An 18,864-nucleotide genomic window follows, 5' to 3' on the forward strand; every position below is an offset into this window, starting at 1 on the left:
TCCACCCTGATTCAGATGAGCATCAGAGTGCACAATGTTTGAGCCTTAATGGCAGCCTTCTCCCCTTCCCCCACTGCAAGGCTGAAATAAGTGCTGTGCTTCCCCGTGGGACAGCAGTTGTAATTTCCAATTGGTCTTAGAGCACGGGCTGCCTCTTTGGGGAATGCTGCGTGCAGCTTTGCTCAGCAAGGCATTATTTGGGGATGAATTATTACCTGCCATCCAAAAGCAAAGGCAGTGGGGATGCTCTAAGCCCCTGCAGAGCCTTATGGGGTCCACTGAATCTCAGCTGAGAGAGTTCGGATGCTGCTAAAACAGAGAGCAGGATGAGGTCAGAGCCACTTCACCGCTGGAGTTGATGGAAAGGTGTAAAATAGGGAAGAAAAAGTGGAGTTGGGCTCATCTGCTCCACTTTTGCTCACCCCATACATACTGCTTCCAGGAATTTTGCAAAGTGAATATGTCCCATACAGCCTTTGCTGGATGTATTGACGTGCTGTGTCTGTGGAATGCCATTTTTTTTGCCTGAGGTGTGTGTGACAAAGCATCAGTTTCTCCACCTAGATGAATAAGCAAACAGCCCCGTGTTCCAGTGTCATCTCTGAGGACACCAATGCTTTTAGGAGGCAACGGGGGGAGGCAGTAGGGCTGCATCCAGACCCCTTTCCTTTGGGCAGCCCAACGCTGCTCCTCAGAGCAGGGCCACAAGCAGAGTTGTGCCCACAGATCCCCACAGCAGATCCAGCCCCTGGCACACCAGATCCGTTGGCACTGGGTCATTTTTCAAAATTACACCCCAAGGGCTGGCTTTGGGAATAGAAATGGTGGAAAAGCTCCCAGCACCACTCCCTGGTGGCACTGAGGACGTGCCAGTGAGTGGGAATGCTCATCAGAAACACCTGGGGGATCTGTGGAGTTATGGTATTCCATCTAGGGTTGCTTTGTAGCTCCCCTTGATGCAGAAAGAGTCCTCCAGGATTGCACTGGTGCTCACACGGCGGGACATGAATGCATCCAGCATGAATGCACAGCCAAGAGCTTGCTGTGATTTGGGCTTTTCCAACTGCAGAACATGGAAAAGAACATTGTTAATCCTCAGCCCGCACCTGCTGCCTCTCTTAACATTTTAGGGTGAAAACATTCTATATCAGTGTATTACTAAATGATCTTACTTTACTTGCCAGCCATGCCATCATCTCAACCAAACCGTACAGAAAACAGCCCCAGAAATAAACACATACCCTCCATCCGGCCAATACCATCAGTGACGGGGTTAGCAAAAACACAAAGCTCCTCCACAGTAGGTCTGTGTTTTCCAGACACAGCTTCAAGCAAAGAGCATAACACATATATAACCCCCCGAGCTGCCATAAACCTTCAGCATCGTCAGAATCAAAGGACTTTGCAGGGCAAGCAGTTAGCAGGCTGCCACGGACTGAAAGCTCACTTTTCAATGAAGGGGAAAAAAAGGAAGAAAAAAAGTCTCTCGCAGTCCTGGGAATGAATTAGGAAGGTAAAACTCAAGTTCTCTCTGAATGCATTTCAATTACGGAGGTGAGCGCTGCTCACATGCACCGCAGGGACTCGGGGTTATTTATTCAGCCCTGTAGATCACGGGCTTTTCTTAGCGGGAGTTTGGAGCAGGATCTTGTCTTCCCCATCTCTTTGAAGAACAATAAGGAATGGGAAAAGAAAGGCCTTTTTTTGTTGTTGTTTTTGAAGGGCACGTATTTAATCTTATCAGAGGCAGGCAGGACAATAACAGGAAAGGGTAGGGAAGCCTCGCCAGGGATGAGGAGGGAAGGGCAGGGAGTGAAGAGGGGTTAAAAGCAGAACGCAGCCCTGCCCCCAGGGAATCTCTAATCAGAGGCTCTGGGGCTGAAATTTAGCCTGGCAAAACACCATCGGAGCCACACAATGAGAAAGCCAATTCTGTGCAGACAGGTTAGTAATGAGGAAGGCAGGCAAAAGATGAAAGGATATTTCCCCTCCTGGCTTGCTCAAATATTCACCTAATTTCAGCAAGCTGAGTGCTATGCTATGCTGGCTCAGGGACACAAATCATAGAATCATTAGGTTGAGAAAGACCTTCAAGGTCATCAAATCCAACCATCAACCCATCCTCACCATGCCCACTGTAAAAGGGCAGAAATGCAGCAATGAGAGTGGAGCAGGAAGGTCCTAGGTGGCAGCAAATGGGGGCTTGCTCAAATGCAACAACTGTGGAAAGAGAAAGAAAAGAAAGAAAGGAAGGAAAGGAAAGAAAGGAAAGAAAGGAAAGAAAGGAAAGAAAGAAAAGAAAAAGAAGGTCACGTCTGTATTTAGCACTGAATAAATATGTGCCTCCACTCTGCTGCAAACTGACATTGCATAGGGATGTCTTTGCCTGCTGCTTGGGTTGATGGCTTTAACTGCTGGAATGCTAACTGCAAAATCAGATTTGGCATCTCCCCGGCCTCTGTCAAATGGCACTGCACCATTAGCGTGTCAATATCTTGCTTTATTGACGGTATCTTTTAATTACGCAGCCACACACATCCCATCAGCGAGATCTCAAAGACCTGAGATCAGTGCTTCTTCATGAATATTTTACTGGCGTTTTTATTGCACATGTCAGAAAAATCAAGAAGAAATGGGAAGAAAACAAGTGATTAAAGACTTTGGAAATGAAAGAGGGAAGGTGAAGAGAGAAAAACTCTACGTTTGTGAAGATAATTAAAGGGAAAGCACCATAACAAAGCCTCCTGGGGAGCATATGTGCAGGGCTGCAAGCAGAGAGCAATGCAGCGTTAAATGTGATCCATGTAAAAGAATAAAACCCAATGGCTTGGGAGCTTCTGGCAGCCCCTCAGTCCCAGGGAAGGCTGGCAGGACAGATGTGAAGAAATAAATAGCCAAAGTGCAAGGGGTGATGCTCATGGTCCAGGGTGTGCGCTCTGCTCTGCTGGGCTGAGCTCAGAGAAGGGACGTGAATCTCACTTCATTTCCAATGTTCATCTGAGCACTGGGCTGATGAATTTTGCAAGGCAAGCAGCTTCTCTCCCTCTCCTGGTGAGCTCTTCTGTTTTGCATCCAATCCATATTCATTGGCCAGGAGAGTGGAGTCGGTGAGGAGCTTTGAACCGCTGCTCCCATATCGGCTGCTGGCTAAAATCAAAATAACTACAGGGGCTCTCGGCTCCAAACGTCTTGCAAATCCCCTGTATGACAACATGCAACAGTTTTGCTCCTCCACGTGGCGTTTTTCCCTGTTGACGATGCAGAATTGGGCTTTCTTTTGGATGTTGCAAGGATAAAGCAGCTCAGTGCTGCTCCAAACCCCTCCGACTGCAGTGATCGGATCCACGTAATCACCTCAATCTCTTTCTCCCATCTCAGCCAAGAGGTCTCCGGAGTCCACGTTCATACAAGGTGATGATCTCCAGGCAATTTCACAGCCTGGAAGTGCAGGGATAAAATGTAGCTTCGTCATCCAAGCCAGGGAGAAAGTGTCATGTCTAATGAAACCTTGTTGCTCCAGTCGAGAGCCAAAATGTTTTGCAGGTGCTTGTTGCGAAGATGAGGACAGATAATGAATAAAACATGTTTGTGCTTTAGTCTCCAGTAAATGTGACAAACTCAAATCTTATGGCTGGGGGAATGATATGAAATATGAGTTGGAGCGCATCTGAGACACTCATAACTAATCCAAGATGTTGGGCTGTGCGCTCTTGCTGCTACGGGGTATGGGTCGAGCCAGGTTTATAAGGGAGCAGGGAAACAGAGAGGGGCTGCAGTTATCTTTAAAAAGACAGCAGGATGTGACCTCTGGCTGCCGATGATATAATTCTGCACATTAAAGCAAGTGTTGTCTTCGTCTGCTCCATCCAAACTGAGCTGACCCCATTGTTTTCGAGCCCTAAGGAGAAGCGAAAAGGGGAAAAACATTTTAGACGCCAAAGCTCATTACATTAAAACACACATGCTAAAAAGCCTCCAGAGCCCATCCGTATTATTAGCGCTCTGAGGTCAGCGCTGCATGGAGCAGCCAACAACTGCAGGATGGCTTTTGGAGCAGTGATTTATCCCTGCACACAGCTCCTGCACCCTGATGTCGTGCCCACACTTGGGTGCTTCACTCTTTTTGAGAACAAAGTTGTGATTCTCTGCAGGAAGTTTGCATTTTTCATTTGGTGCTCACAGAACTGAGCCTGGATGGAAAAAGGAGCTGGGAATTGCTTGGATGGGTCCTTGGGGTGCAGTGGGTGCTCCCTGCACAGCCCTGGTGGCACTCAAAAGGAGGAACACTCCTGTTTTGTACTTTGAATGCCCCAATTAGCCCACTAATGCCTTTCTGATACATTTTCATCATGCTTGGACTTCCTTTTACATCATTACTCCAAACATTTCCCTGGAATACACCTACGTGTGGTCTAAATTAAGAGAATAAAGAGTTATGTACGTGCTGCAGGTCAGTGCTGGGCTCGGTGCTGCTGGCCCTCCCTCTCTGTTGTGTTTTTCCTCCCCCTCACTCTCATATTCTGAACCTGTCCCCACGCTGCTTTGTCACTGCAAAACAAGAAAACCAACTCTCAGTGCCATGACAAACCCCCAAAAAGCCTAAAAGCTGACTTGTAACACAAGGGACCGTGTCTCCAGCTCATTCAAAGCATCTTCCTCATTTATCTTCTCGTTAACTAGGGCAGAACTTTTTGCTGCTCTGTATTCAAGAGGATTTCACCAGTTGCACAACAGGCAGCTAAAATCACAGGGAAGTGGAGCGTTCTGTATCTCTGCCCTGCACACCAACCTCTGCTGCCCAGAGATGGGCTGAGGCCATGAGCTCTGAGAAAGAACAATACAAAAAGCATGATAGTCCCAGGTCCCAGCTTCCAAAATCAGGCAGGTTTAGAAATGCAAAACACAAAGTGTTGCACTCTGCACATCCTGACATGAACCCTCACCCTCTGCTTTCTGCTGTTAACCTTCGTGCTCTGAGCAGCTGAGCAGCTCCACCCACCCTGCACCTTGCAGAGCATTGCATTTCTCCCATGTTCAATGCAAACCTCACCTGGGAGCTGACTCAGAGCACTTCATCCCCATGGAAGACCCTGCTCTAACCACTTGTTCAAGTGTTCTTTCCCAGCAGGACCTCACAGCTGACCTCAGGTATTGCTTTACACAGCCCTGAGCCTCCGCTCTGAGTTCTTTCCCCTTTATTTCTGTCTGCAGATTCTCTGTATTCTTTAACCCAGATGGCTTTGCCCTGTCAAAAACACTAACTGTCAAAATGACTCCAGGCAGCTGCTCAGCCTCTCGCTTTTGGAGCTGTTCTTCTTTCCAAGAGGAAAGAACGAAGCAGTAAATGGGGTTTCGAACCCACTCTGATTTGCCAAAAATCCATCAGCAAGCATTGCGCAGGAGGCCATTACCTGCCCAAGGAACACCGTGCTGGGCAGCCAAAAAAACTATGAAAAAGGTAAAATCCCAGGGAAATTATCATTCTTTTTATAGTGGATCATGCTGGTGTTGCTAATTCGAGATGAGATGCATGCACAGGTGTTCATGCAAAGCCAGAACATCTCTGTGAAGCCTACAAAGCATCCGGAGGGCAGAGATGCAGGAGTCTGCCCACCCCACAGTGCAGGTGATGCTATGGGAGCTGTGCAAGGTCATCTGGGGGGCAAAAATCTCCCTTCGTGGGTACTTGAGCTGTGTGTGCCTGCATGCTCATACATGGGTGAGCTTATGGCTTATTTCCCAGCCCTCCTAGGGCAAAGAATAAAGTACAAGGACCCCAAGCCAGCAGGTTTTTGGGGGACTTGAATCATCAGAGTGCAGTTTTTAAGACTTTGCTCACTTTTATAACCAGGACATGGAGAGGCTGTGAAAGGAGGTGGCCTCCCCTCTGTTCTTCATTGCTTTTAGCAGCAAATTTTATTTATTCTGTTATTTTGGCAAGGTCCTTGTGGGAGCGGGTTGCTGGAAGTGCCGTGGCTGCAGTGAAATAGAGCAGGCAGCAATGACGCCAAACTTGCTTTGCAGGAGACATCTCTGGTTTTAGTCTGCTTTCCTGCCACAGAAGCCAAACTCAAGCAAGCAGAGCTCAGAAAAGCATTTTAAAGAGTCACAGGTGGAAGAGTTTGAAAGCACTTTAATTGGCTTTTGAAATTGCCTTTAAATTGCCATTGAGCGATCTTCTCCAAGGCATCTTTCCCATTAGCCAAATTCATTACAAAATTAACCTCTGCTCCCCCACTGGCTTTTTGCCCTTTCCCCTTTCCTCCCTTTCTCGTGCTCAGTCTCTGTTAAAATTAGAAACTATGGAAGGCAGAAGGAGGAAGAGTAGAAAAGAAATGAACTCTCCAAAGTGACAGAGGTGAGTTGGAAAATTTGAGCCATGAATGCATCCCCACAGCTGTCCTTGCAGTATTTCTATAACTGAGCTTTCACTGCTGACTGCATTTCCTTCATTTCATGGATGAAAAAGGCTATTTCTTTCCATCTGTCTGAACCTATGGGCATCCATAGAGCTTCCATGGAAAATACCCTGGTAAAAGAGGGGAGGAAAAAAAGTGTCTTCATGAGCTCCATGATTGGTGAGAGATCAGCCCATGCACCTTTTGAGGTCCCTTTGCTCAACGTTCCTTTCCTGGAAACACCGATGCCAGCCAAGCTGAGCCATGCCAAGGCCCTCCCAATTTCCTGCAGTAGCCTGGCCCCCAGTTTCAGAGGTTATTTTCCTTCAAAGCAACAAGAAATAACAGAGCAAACTTCAGTTTTGCCAAAACACCAATTGCAAGAATGCATTCACCCAGAAAAAAAATGCTATTTCTCTGTGCTTTCCTGGTCAGCGAACATCAAGAGAGAACAATTGAGAAGCAATTCCCTTTTCCCCGACATACAGGCCCTACAGCAGCTGCTGAGGATGCAGGGGAGAAGGAGGCCAAGGAAAGGAATTAAGCAAACTATTCCAAATGAGTAGGGAAGGTGCTGATAGATAACAATAAAGACAAAGCAAGTTAGAAGTGGGTCAGGGCAAGAAGTAGTTCCTCTCCCGCTAACAAATGTGTCTGGCCTACTTCCATGATGAGCTCATATATCTGACAATATCCTCACTTTAATGCTTTGCAGACCTCAGGTATATTATCCTACCCTGAGCCTGAACCCTTGGGGGCAGCCACGCCAGGGAGGGAAGTGGGAAGTATGCACACTGCAGCAGGATGCTCACGGCAGAGGGATGGGGATGCTTACGGTGGTTGGAAGGGAATGGTGGGGGTGCTGGGATGTTGGTGGTGCTGGGATGGGGATGTTTATGGTAGGATGGGGATATTCACAGTACTGTGATATCGGTCATGCTGGGGGTGCTGGGATGGGGATGTTAGTGGTGCTGGGGTGGGGATGTTAGTGGTGCTGGGATGGGGATGTTAGTGGTGCTGGGATGGGGATGCCCGTGGACCATGGACCAAGAGGTGGCGCTGACAGATCGTCGTCAAGCAAAACGCACTCTGTGAGCACCGGCAGCAGAGGAAGGCAGACAGATACCCAGCACAGACATATTATTCTCTCTTATCTCCATGCGCTCAGGCTGGACAAGGAACTCTCAGACACTGTATTTCATGTCTGTCCTGCGCAGAGCGTAGCATTCCTGAGAAGAAGAGGAGCTGCTGGTTAAGGAGTGACACTCAATCAGCATGTGGCACTCATCTCCCAGGTCTGAAGGCCACGGTCAAAGGCAGCTCTAATTAAATTAAATGGAGGGAAGTGTTTTTCTGGTAAAGAAAACACGATTTCTTCCATAATTGGGAAGCTAAGGAGGTTCAGTGAAAGTGAAAAACGCTTACTGTGCAGAAGAGGGAATGCAAATTATTTATTTGCACATCTCAGGCTGTTTCTGGGGAGTTTTCATTGCTAACCACCCTCTCTCTCCTTTTAGCTCATATGGCTAAAATCCACGGCATATGGAGGGGCGAACCTCTGAATGAGCCCCTGACTCCAGGAGTTACATTTTGCTGCTTGGCAGCTTCCATTGGTTTTGCAGTTACCGGGCTGCAAGGCACTTCTGATTAGAGGGTGACTGCAGGTAAAAACCAGCCCAGCACACTTCGGCTGCCTTTTCCTCAACATCTCAAAGCATTTCTGGTGCTAGATGTCAGTCACTGGAAATCCCCACTGCCGAGTGAGACGCTTCCTCTGGGGCTCCTCTTTCAAACACTACTGGGGAAAGGACGGTGCAATTTCATGTACAGCACTGCAGAGAACATAATCAGTCTTTCCAGTATGAGAATGCACTAAAATGTTGGGTAAAAGTAAGAAGAAAGGTGCAGAGGATGCTTCTTTTGGGCAGTAGGCATGTGCACAGCTGTTGGTTAGCTTTGCAAGGAGTCCATCTTCCCAAGGCATCACAAGGGAGAATGAGCCTCAGCCTCAGGACAGATGTTAGCAGCACAGTGAGCTCTCCTTGCCCAGCATCCACCTAATGGGTACAAATCTGCCAATTAAAGGCTGATTAAGGTTTGTCTTTAAACACGTCCTCAATACTCAGCAAAGTGCTCGCATGCATTTAGCTATTAGCAATAGGCTGTTTGGACAAGGTCGTTGTCTCTTTCATCTCAGGATCTCAAAGCACTTGATGAAACTTCACTGCCTTCTCTGTGGTAGGTAAAAGCTATAATGTTATTTTAATATCATGAACCTAATTTATAGGAATAAATTACAGTGGGAGATAAAGAGCACATGGATCCATGTGGATAAAAATAAAGATCCATATTGCCCCATTATCTGGCATTGGTTAAGCTTCTGCTTGTATAAGTTTTTTTGGCTAATTTCTCTCCTTTTTCTTTTTAATGAAATGCTATTTATTTATAGCTGAACGCCAACTTTGAAGCCAGAGCCAAGCATTTGGGGAGCTGCTCAGATAGGGCTCTTGAAAAGGAGAATTATGTCTGTTTCAGATGTTTTCAGAAGTTATTGTTTAAAAGCAACGAGAACTATGACATTTCTCCCAACGAGCTTGCCTCTCCTCATTATTTCTATGGGATGTGGACAAAGCAGATGTCTCCAGAGCTGGGAGAAGAAGTGGTGACAAGTGTGTGTGTGGGGAAAAGGCGCTGTGGAGGGGATCAGATGAAAGAGGATTTTAGTCGGGAGCTTCAGGGAACGAGCACTGGTGCAAAGAGCTCCTCAGTGCCACATCCCAATGCTCATAGGGTAGGAGATGCCCAAAGGTGGCCAGGGGATGTTTCAGCTTTCCCTCCCATAAAGCCACCTTCCCAGCAGCTGGCCACCTTTTCTGGTGTCCCATGGTCTTCCCTGGTAAGCTTTATGCATGTGAACTTCTCCAGGAATCCTGAACTGAGAGGGGCTGAGGAGGTGAAGGAGCTCTCAGTGGTCATTTTGGAGCTGTTTCTCTGCAGCGAATCAACAGGAGGGCAGAACTTATGAGCACAACCGCCCACCCTGGATGCCTCCCAGCAGAGCTCTTCTGCCACCTCACCTTGTGTTTGCAAGGCACAGAAAAGCACAAATTACACCATAGCTGAGAAAGAACTTGCAGCATGCCCATCACTTCTTCCAGCAGATAACTCAGCTTCAAACCAAACCCAAGACCAATGACAGCACATGGAAACCTGAGGTTGTGTTTCTCTCGCAGTCCCAGCACCTCATTTGGATGAATTTCCCACTCACAAGCAGCACAAGGGAAGCTATTTCTGGCCTCTTGTCCAATAACCAAACCATCCACACTGCCATGGGAAGCTCTTTGCCTGGGACCACTGCCTTTTGACAGAGAGACGAAGGGATTATTGTAAAATGGATTTTTCCATGGCTCCTGCTCTGCTGCCTGAATTACATCATGCCCTCCTGACCCACGATAAGGCAAGAGGCAGAAGAGCCTGACAGAGAGCCTTTGATAGCGCGGGGGGACGTTGGCTTGCCTCCAGAGATGATTACAAGCGGCACATACCTTCATTGCATCGCATTTGGCGAGCAATTCCTGGAGGGTGATATAACTTCCTCCGCTTAGAGGGGCTCATGTGGGGCTGAGACGGAGACAAGCTGGGGCTCTATCTCAGAGAACAGCAGTTTTTTTGAGGGACGAGAGGGGGAAGATGCGGGAACATCCTCCCACTTGTGTGTGTGGACAGATCAGGCATTATTTAGCAGTCTCCTGGGAAATGAGGCGTTCTGCTGCCCCTTGATGGACTCCCCATCCTTAACCTATTCCCTGCTGCCCCATGGTTACAAACACAAATCACACGGTTTGTTTTCTCCAGGTCAAAAGTGGTCAAGATAGTCTGCAACATTCGGAAGCAGAGGCTGATAACATTGTATTATTCCCTGTGTCTTCCCATAAATGCTCCCTACTCATTTGTTCTACAGACATAACCTATGCATCTCTGGAACCATTTTTCTCACTCTGTTATCAGCACAGAGATGTTCACTTCTCTGGGACTTGCTGACAGCCAAACAAAGTCTTTAGAAAACAAAACAGGAGCAAAGGAGAAAACAAAACAGGAGCATGCTGGCTAGCAGAAAAGCATCTTGGGAGATGCCCTGGATGTGCATCTCAGCTCCATTCCCCATCCTGCAGCTATTTCTCCTTTGGTGGGACAGCCCTGCCTCACTTTCCTCTGCTCCTGTCTCTGTGTTGCTGCACTCCAGCCATGCTCTTCAGCAGCAACAATGAGGCAAGGGAATGTTTCAGGATGAACAGGTTTCCTTCTTTTTTCCCCAATGGTTCAACGCTGTTCAACTCAGGAACATGCAGGAGAAGACCACCCACATCTTCAAGAACTAGTTCAGCAACAGGTGAGGTTGGTTGGGTTTCCCCACTGCAGGTCCTTCTCCATTCTCTCCTGCGAAGAAGCTCAGTTGCCCTGGCCCTGCTCCCCATCACACACTGCAACATCAGCCATGCCCTTACCTGCACCCATTGCAGCTCTGTGTCAGCCTCTGCCTCCCTGTTATCACAGGCACTCCAAAACTTTCCCATCACCCAGCAGCTCAGGGTGCAAGGGTTGGTGTGATCACAGAGCCCACAGCAACCCACGGGTTAGAAATACTAATGGTTACAGCCATGCTTGCTTCTATTTAATATAACAGCATGGGAGAATATTTCCTAAACAAAGCTGCAGTGTTTATAAATGTCTCATTCAGCTCAACATGCCCACATCCCGTATTCACCCTGCCACACAGGGCAAGGGGAGGAATAGGGTATCCAGCCCTGTTTGAAGTGCAAATCTCAGTTCAGCCTTCACTCCAGAGCCATTAGCAGTGTGTCCATAATGCTCTAAGATCTCCAGTTGTTCCTCTGGAAATCTGAAAGCTATTAACACGCTTGAGAAAGGGAGGTAAATGAAAATGTGTTTGCCAGTTTTGCCAGATGTGAGGCCAGTGTCAGGGACAGATTTTATTATTCTATAAATACCAGGGGCAGAAGGTTGTTATTAGCCACTCCATAATTAATCCAATGTGCAATGGCCTCAGACATGGCCCACCACTTAATGTCCAATTAATAGCATGCTGCCCTCCTGAGCACATGTTAAACTCCCCAGATGTTGCACAAAGTCAGAAGTGCAGGCAGAAGGATCCCCAAACGTGGTCCCGAGCTCAGATGATGTTACATACTGCAGACATCAAAGCCTGTATGAGCACATTTCTGCACATATTCAATATGCATGCAAGGAATGCCTAATGCGAGCTCACAGACCAGATATCTGTGTATTAAGAGGCAGCTAAGTGAACAAATCCCAGATTTGCAGTTAGCCAGTGCGTGCTAATAACCTGCTTTCCTGCTCTATCAGCACAGCAGGGAGCCCCGGCTTATCTGCATGTCCAAGGGCACAGCCTTCCAATGCCAAAAGTCAACCGCTCTCTGCAGCACAAGATGCAAAAAAGCTCTGCTAAGTTGTACCTGTGTTGTTGAAAAAGCATTGAAACTGTTCTACAAATGGGTGTCTCTCTTCCAGCAAGCCAGAAGTCTCTGGGGCTGGAGATATGGAGGAGAAAGTGAAAAAAGGGTGGATTTTCAAAGTAAAACAAGGAGTAATTTGAGATGTGGGTCTTTGGATGGTGGTGTGAAGGTGGATGGGGTGGTGCTATGACTGATGAACGGGGTTAGTGTTGGGCTGGGGAGGAGAGCTCACGTGTCAGTGAAGGGAAAGCCATTCCCACAGCTTTCTGATGTGCTATTATGGACAAAAGGAGGAAATCCTTCACCCTGATAGGGGAAATCAGTGGCTTTTGGTGCTGGCTGTATGCAAAAACTCGGTGGGGATTGTGATACATTCATTACACAGTGGGTTTGTGTGTGGTAGCAGAAATGGAACAGGAGCCTCAGCCCTGAGCAGTGCAGGGCATTGCTGCCAAAGTGGCCAGAAGGGCTGCAAGGTGGGAGACCACAGACCAGCAGCAGAGCAAGCAAATGCAACACCACTGCCCATGTTGCTTCCCAACCTGCTGTGCATACACCCAGTGTCCTCTGCATGTACACCATCCCATGAAGGATGACTTGCAGGCTGAGAACTCACTGTGACGGGTTTGCTTCCCAGTGCTGAGGTGGGAGAGAGTGTAAGTTGCAATGCAGCTCACTCAAGTGATTTATTTTATTGCATGTGTGTAAAAGAGTCTTGGCACTTCACAGAGGGGTCACTGCCAACTTCAGGCTAGCCAAGCTATACCCTGGTGTAAAATGAGATGGATGAACAAGAACATTTTTCCATAATAACAGAGTGAGAGATGCAAGTGATACTCCTCAGACATCCATCCTTAATTCCTTGACCTCTGAGCTGTCTGGCAGACGGCCCCCGTGATGAGTAGAGGTGATAAAAGTGCTTGCCAAGCCCTCACATCCCAGCTCCATCTGGACTATCCAGCAGCAAACACTTGTGTCCCCCCAGAGCCATGTTTCCAAGCCGTTCCCAAGTGCTGTGTTGAGACAAGCTGGGTGACACCTCTTGGATGAGGATCAAATTGGGTCCAGCAAACGTGATCCCCATGCTGAAGCATCCACTACATCCTTCCTTCCTTGCTGGACACTCAGCTTTTCTAAAAATAAAATACGGAGTCTACTGAAAGCTATAGCTCTGAGCCTAGAACTCCTAAAACTCCTAAATTCCTACGGCTTACAAAATATCTGATGGATGAGACCAGCTGAGTCACCAAGGGGTTGCAGAAGAGCATACAAAGCCATGCATGCTGAGGTCTTCAAGGGCGAAGAGGAAATCTTCCATCACTGCACTGGCATGACAATCTGAGCTGTGTTGGCCAAAGAATGCCCATCCCCCTGTGGGGCTCCTCTGATTCCTCTTGTTTACGTCCCACAAATACTTTTGGGGTGTTCTCATGCCCTGGCATAGCCACTGCATCACCAAAGTGGAAGGGAGAAGCTCTGGGCAGTGGTGCTGCGTATGGGGCTGCTTGGGCTCTCCTGCTTCTGGTTCTTAGAAGCCTTGGGATGAACAGTCAATGGAAACTGAGATTTAGCATCAAGGGAATGGAGGCTTCTGGGAAATACATGTTGTTTCCTGGTCTGCTTGAAGAGCACTTAGGGCATGGGTGTGTAATCTGGACCTAAGTGGTGCTGCTCCAGCTGGTGATAAACAGCCTGCTCATTTTCCATCTCCACTGTACTGAGGTGAACTCATCAACAGCATTTTCTCTCTGCAGTCTGCAGGTGCTGCAGAGCCCTTCATTACCTTGCTCTTTTTCTCTTTTCTGCCATTTTCTGCTGTGCATGGGGACAAAAACTGCAAATGTCATGTAATGGGGCAGGATGCGTCCCCTGGTGCTTACAACAATCCCATGGCTGGCATTGTCTTACTGCACCCAGCCCTCATTTCATGCCACTGCCAATCTCAAGCAGCTTCAGGGCTGTAACTCTGTGTTAACACGGCTAGAAGCTGGCAAGCACTTTCTCTTCTCTCTCTTTTTTTTTTTTTTTTGGCAAGATGCATCCATTCCCCTGGCCATGGGGCTGGGAGCAGCAGAAGGATCCTGCAAGTGGAGCAGCGCTGAGGGGAGGAAGGCATTGGGATGCGACGAGGTTATCTCTTTAACAGGTTTCTTCTGTCCTCCAAACATATGTGCAGTAACACATCTCTGGAAAATATGTGAGTGGGTGAGTTTGGACTTGTCTCTCTCCCAGATGGGACTTTACACAGCCCACATCACAAAACCATCAGACACAATTTGTCAGAGCTGCCAGCACCCCCATCCCTTTATCAGAGGCCCAGAAATATCCATATGATCCCTCTTCTCCCCTAAACCTCCTTTTTTGCTCTCATTTACAAGCAGGAAATGTGTTGGCAAAAGGGTTTGGCCAGGGCAGAAAAAAAAAATAAAATAAAATAAAGCAGAGGGAGGAACAAAGCTTCAAAAGGAGAATGGATGTAAAAAGGAGAAACGGGGGTAAATTATCACCGAGCATGCAGCATTGAAGCTGGTACCCCTGAAGGGCACAACTATCTCTGCTCACATCCAGGGCAACCAAAATCAGCTGGTTTTGCCCCATTTTCCAAGATTAGCTATGCACTGCAAGGTTGCTTTCAGCTTCCTCCCAGTCCCCTCCTGTTGCTGACAGAGCACAGGGAAGATGCTCGTGGGTTGCACAGCCCCAACAGGTCCCAGCAGCATCCCCTAAGACAGGCAGGACTCCTGGCTCTCTCCATCACACAGCCCAGGCTTCTTAGGGCTGTTGCTTAATAAGAAGCACTCGACAGACTGAGCCCTTCTGCATCTGCTGTGCTGAGAGCAAAGTGACATCTGAATTCCACAGCCCACAGCTGGGAAGCATTTCACCAGCTCCAGAGATTGTTCTGGTGTAAAGAGCCATTTCCCTGCAAACAACCGAGCGTAATTCTTAGGAAAACCATCTGAGTCCTTGGCCTTAGCTCAAAACACATTAGAAAATCAAAAGCATTTATTTTATCCCATTTTTCTCCTGAGCTTTGTTCAATACTATCCAGAACGATAAGCTTAATAGACTTTGCCTTGTGACTGCAGACACCTTTCATAGCTTTGCTTTTTCATCACACATGAACTCCGATATTCATCATCTGAAATCCGGTTAGTAGCATGTTCTCATTCACTAGTCCTCTATTTGTGTTTTGTCCACTGTTCCTTAATTAATTTAGTATGTCAGGGCTTATAAATCTGAACTGAATTCATTAACTGTTCGAGTCTCACTTTGCCCCCCAAAACCTCTAAGTAGGTCCTACCAGAGGTGGTGATGCATGGAACAGCCCCTCATGCTGGATGTGCTCTAAGATGCTCAGTTCCTCAAACGCAGCAGGTTGTGTGGAGGTGGATGGGGTGCAGGAAGGAAACTGTTCACAGGCTCAGATCGAACGTACAATTAGGCAAAATCTGGCAACAAAAAAAGAGCCCAGACCATCCATTCCGTGTCATGCTGTTTTCCAAAAGAATGTTTGGGTTGGTTTTTTTTTCAACTTTCAAGGATATTTTGGTCTTAAAAATGGAGCCAGGGCAGCAGGATTTACTCCTGCACCAGAAAAGCCCTCCTTAAGGTCGAAAGAACCATTTGCTAACTTCCAAAAACAAATTTATTTGGCCCATTGGCACCAGTTGTGTATGGTTTGACCTGAGCTGACCTCTGCTTGGCTCCTTCCCCCCTCACTGATGCTTTCCATCCTGTGGCTGGGTTCTCATCTCCTGATGGCTGCAGGGACTTTGGCTGGCAGTGCTGGAGCACATCTCCAATGGGGGTTGGCAGCACCCAGATTTGAGGTGGGTGTGAAATCTGGCAGATTCACACCAATCCAAAGGCACACTTGGTCTTCTACACCACAGAGATGCTGTCAGAGTGACAAGCATCTCCAAGGACTAAAGGCACCAGCAGCATTAAGTACAGCAGTCCATATCCAAGCTCCTAAAACCTCTTCTTCCCTATCCCCCTGTGTTTCTTAAAAAGCAGAATTGCACTGTTTTCCAAGGAGAGAGCAATTTTACATTTCTAACCCCAATCTGAATAGAATAGATGCTGCTATTACTGGATTTTTCCTCCATCAAGTGAGTCCATCATAGATGCAATAGCAGCATGAGGGGATTTGTTCCATATTCTGAGACACTGAACACCTTGATGCTTCCTACAGCAGGCAGGCTCCCTTACAGCCCCTTTCAGTCAAAAGGCCAAATTTGGAATTGAGCCCACAGGGATTTTTGAAGCATTCTATGCTTTGGGGTTGGGTGGGGTATTTTTTCTACTCTTTCAGAAAATTATTAGTTTTTAACTAACTTGCCACCGACCAAAAGACAAATTTTCTTTGAATGTCAAAACAGGATGTTTTTGACAATTTCAGGACATTCTGAATGATTTTTTTTTTTGTCTTTTTGAAACAGGAAGCCTATTTGAAAGCCCTTTCCTGCATGCAGTTTCAATTGTGACAAAACTAGCAGTTTTCTGACAAAGTTGTGCTGTTTTGGTTGCATGGTTTTTTTTCCAAAATAAAAGAAATTGCCACTCCCCAGGATGAAGAACTCTCTGCCAGGAGGCTCAGTACTACAGCTGGGTGTGGGTTTCTGCCCCTTAAACAGCCCACAAATAGATAATGTCAAATCTGAAGTACTGTGGCAGCTGGGTGATGGGGAAGGGAAAGGTTGCCATGGGTGTATGGAGACCAAGACCATGGCAAGAAAGATATTAATTGTGCCCATGACATATTGCAATCCAGACATCTCCATTGTGTTCCCCAAAGTGGGCAGGCAGCACCTCATCGGGTGGGAGGCTCAGGAGGGAGAGGAGGTGGAGGTGGGTGGTGAAGAAGGCCTAGCGTAGCATGGTGCTATTCAAAACGCTCAACTCTTGATGAGGAACCGAAACAGTATTTGCAAGTCAAATGCTTTCCTCTCTTTGCACACAGAGAGAAATGTGGCTTGGTGGATCAAGGAGGGCAGGGGATGCTAAAAGTGTGTTTGGGGGGTTCCTGGTGGCTAAACAATAGGTCTAGTACAGGAAGAAGAGAAATAACTTGGTTTATGCATGGGCATATGCATGCTAAGGCATCAGTCTTCTATTTGATTAGAAATGGGACCAACACATCCTGGCCTTGCTTCAAGCCATTGCCACCTTGCTTAGTTCACATTTGCTCCTTGAGAGGACAAATGCTGAAAGCTTCAGCTGTGGAGCGCCATTTGTTTCCCTGAGATGTCCTTTCCAGGGGAGGTGTTATTGTTGAAGATGGCCTGGGCATGACATGCACAGAGCCATGGGAGGATGCTGTGAGCACCTAGCTCTGTCTGACCCCAAGGTAACATACTGACCACACATGAGCCTCTGTGGGGCAGCAAGACCTAAAAACTGATAGCAGTGAGCGAGGTAAAATAGCCATTGAATGTCAAGCATGTCTTCTGTATTGCTGGGTGGTCTGGAAGTTATGGTTTCAATACGATGCATACACAATACTTTGCATTCATCTTCTATATTTTTGCCAGGCTTTTGTGGTGACTTGCAAGAGAAGTCTATGTCAGAAGGAATGCAATGAAATACTCATTCCTTCTGTTAAGGAAATTCAGAGAAAGGCAGGAAGAAGGGACCAAATGTGTTATCAAGGCAGGAAGATATGCCCTGCTCATTGCATTTGTATTTCTGTGATCCAGCGCAGAGAGGGGAGAGGTCTGGCTCCTCACATCAGTCTGATACAGCAGAATTAGCAGAGCCCTAAAGAGCAGGGAGACACAAGAAACTCTACAAGGGAGAGAAATGTGTTGAATTTTGACAAAGGGAGAACATTGCAACAAGAAATACATCGCCCAGACAGAGCGGTCGCTAAGTGGCACTGACTGGCTGAATTAATGCTCCAACGCTCCCCATCAAAAATGTCTATGGGAGCGCAAAGCACTAATAAAATTGTTCCCCAGATGGGATTTTCAGGCTCCTTTTTCCTTGTCTTTCATCTAATTTGATTAACTTAGCTCATTTCCTGTTCTCCCTGTGATCTCGCTTATGAGATGTGCAATCACAGGTTTTATTGCAGCCTGATTAGGATCAGTAAATGACAGGAGAGAGCTCTGCAAGCACGACCTCGGCCAGCTCAGTGGTGTGGTCGGCTGCTTCCATGTCTCCTCAATCCCCTAGCTATGTCTCTGCACCCCAGCTGGGAAATGAAGTGGCCCAGGTACCAGGAGCATCTCAGGGCTGCTACACACAGGCTATGGGCAGCTTACAGGATCATAGTCATTAAAGTTGGAAAGCACCTCTCAGATCCCCAATCCAACCCTAGCCCACCCCACTGTGCTCAGTGCCCACATCCCTCAATGCCACATCCGCAGGGATGACCCCTCACTCCTTGGGCGGCTGTGTCAGAATAGTTCCATTCTTCCAGAGAATAAATTTTTCCTAATATCCAACCAACTTGTCCATTGCAGGTGGGAATGCTGTCCCAAACAACACTTCAATGTGTTGGATACATCCCAAATTTTTTTCTCCCACTTTCTTTTTTGGGGTACCCGTTTTACTCCATGCAGGGTATCAATGTGCAGAGGAAGGGGATTGGGCACTGCTCCCAGCCTTGTTATCAGCTCTGACCTTACTGTTTAAACAACTTTAAGCCTTCAAAAAATAAATACACTAGGAGAGTTTGGCTTTATTCAGCTCCCTGCCTGGCAGCGCTCCTAAAACATCCAGGAGTTCTCACAGAGATATTTAGCATAGTATTTGACACTTCTATCACTCCTTTCTTCCTAAAGTGCTTCTCCAACACAAGACCACCGTTGGAGTCAAACTTCTGGTGGGATAGCAGGGTTTTTCCCTAGAGACCAAATCCCACACCAGCTTGAGACCCCCAGCTTCTGAGCAACTCATTGCCATAAAATCAATGAGAGCTCAGCACACTGAACATCTGTGAGGACATGGCTAGGATGATGCTA

Source organism: Meleagris gallopavo, chromosome 26, assembly GCF_905368555.1.
Source record: "Meleagris gallopavo chromosome 26, MGAL_WU_HG_1.1, whole genome shotgun sequence".
Classification (NCBI taxonomy): domain Eukaryota; kingdom Metazoa; phylum Chordata; class Aves; order Galliformes; family Phasianidae; genus Meleagris; species Meleagris gallopavo.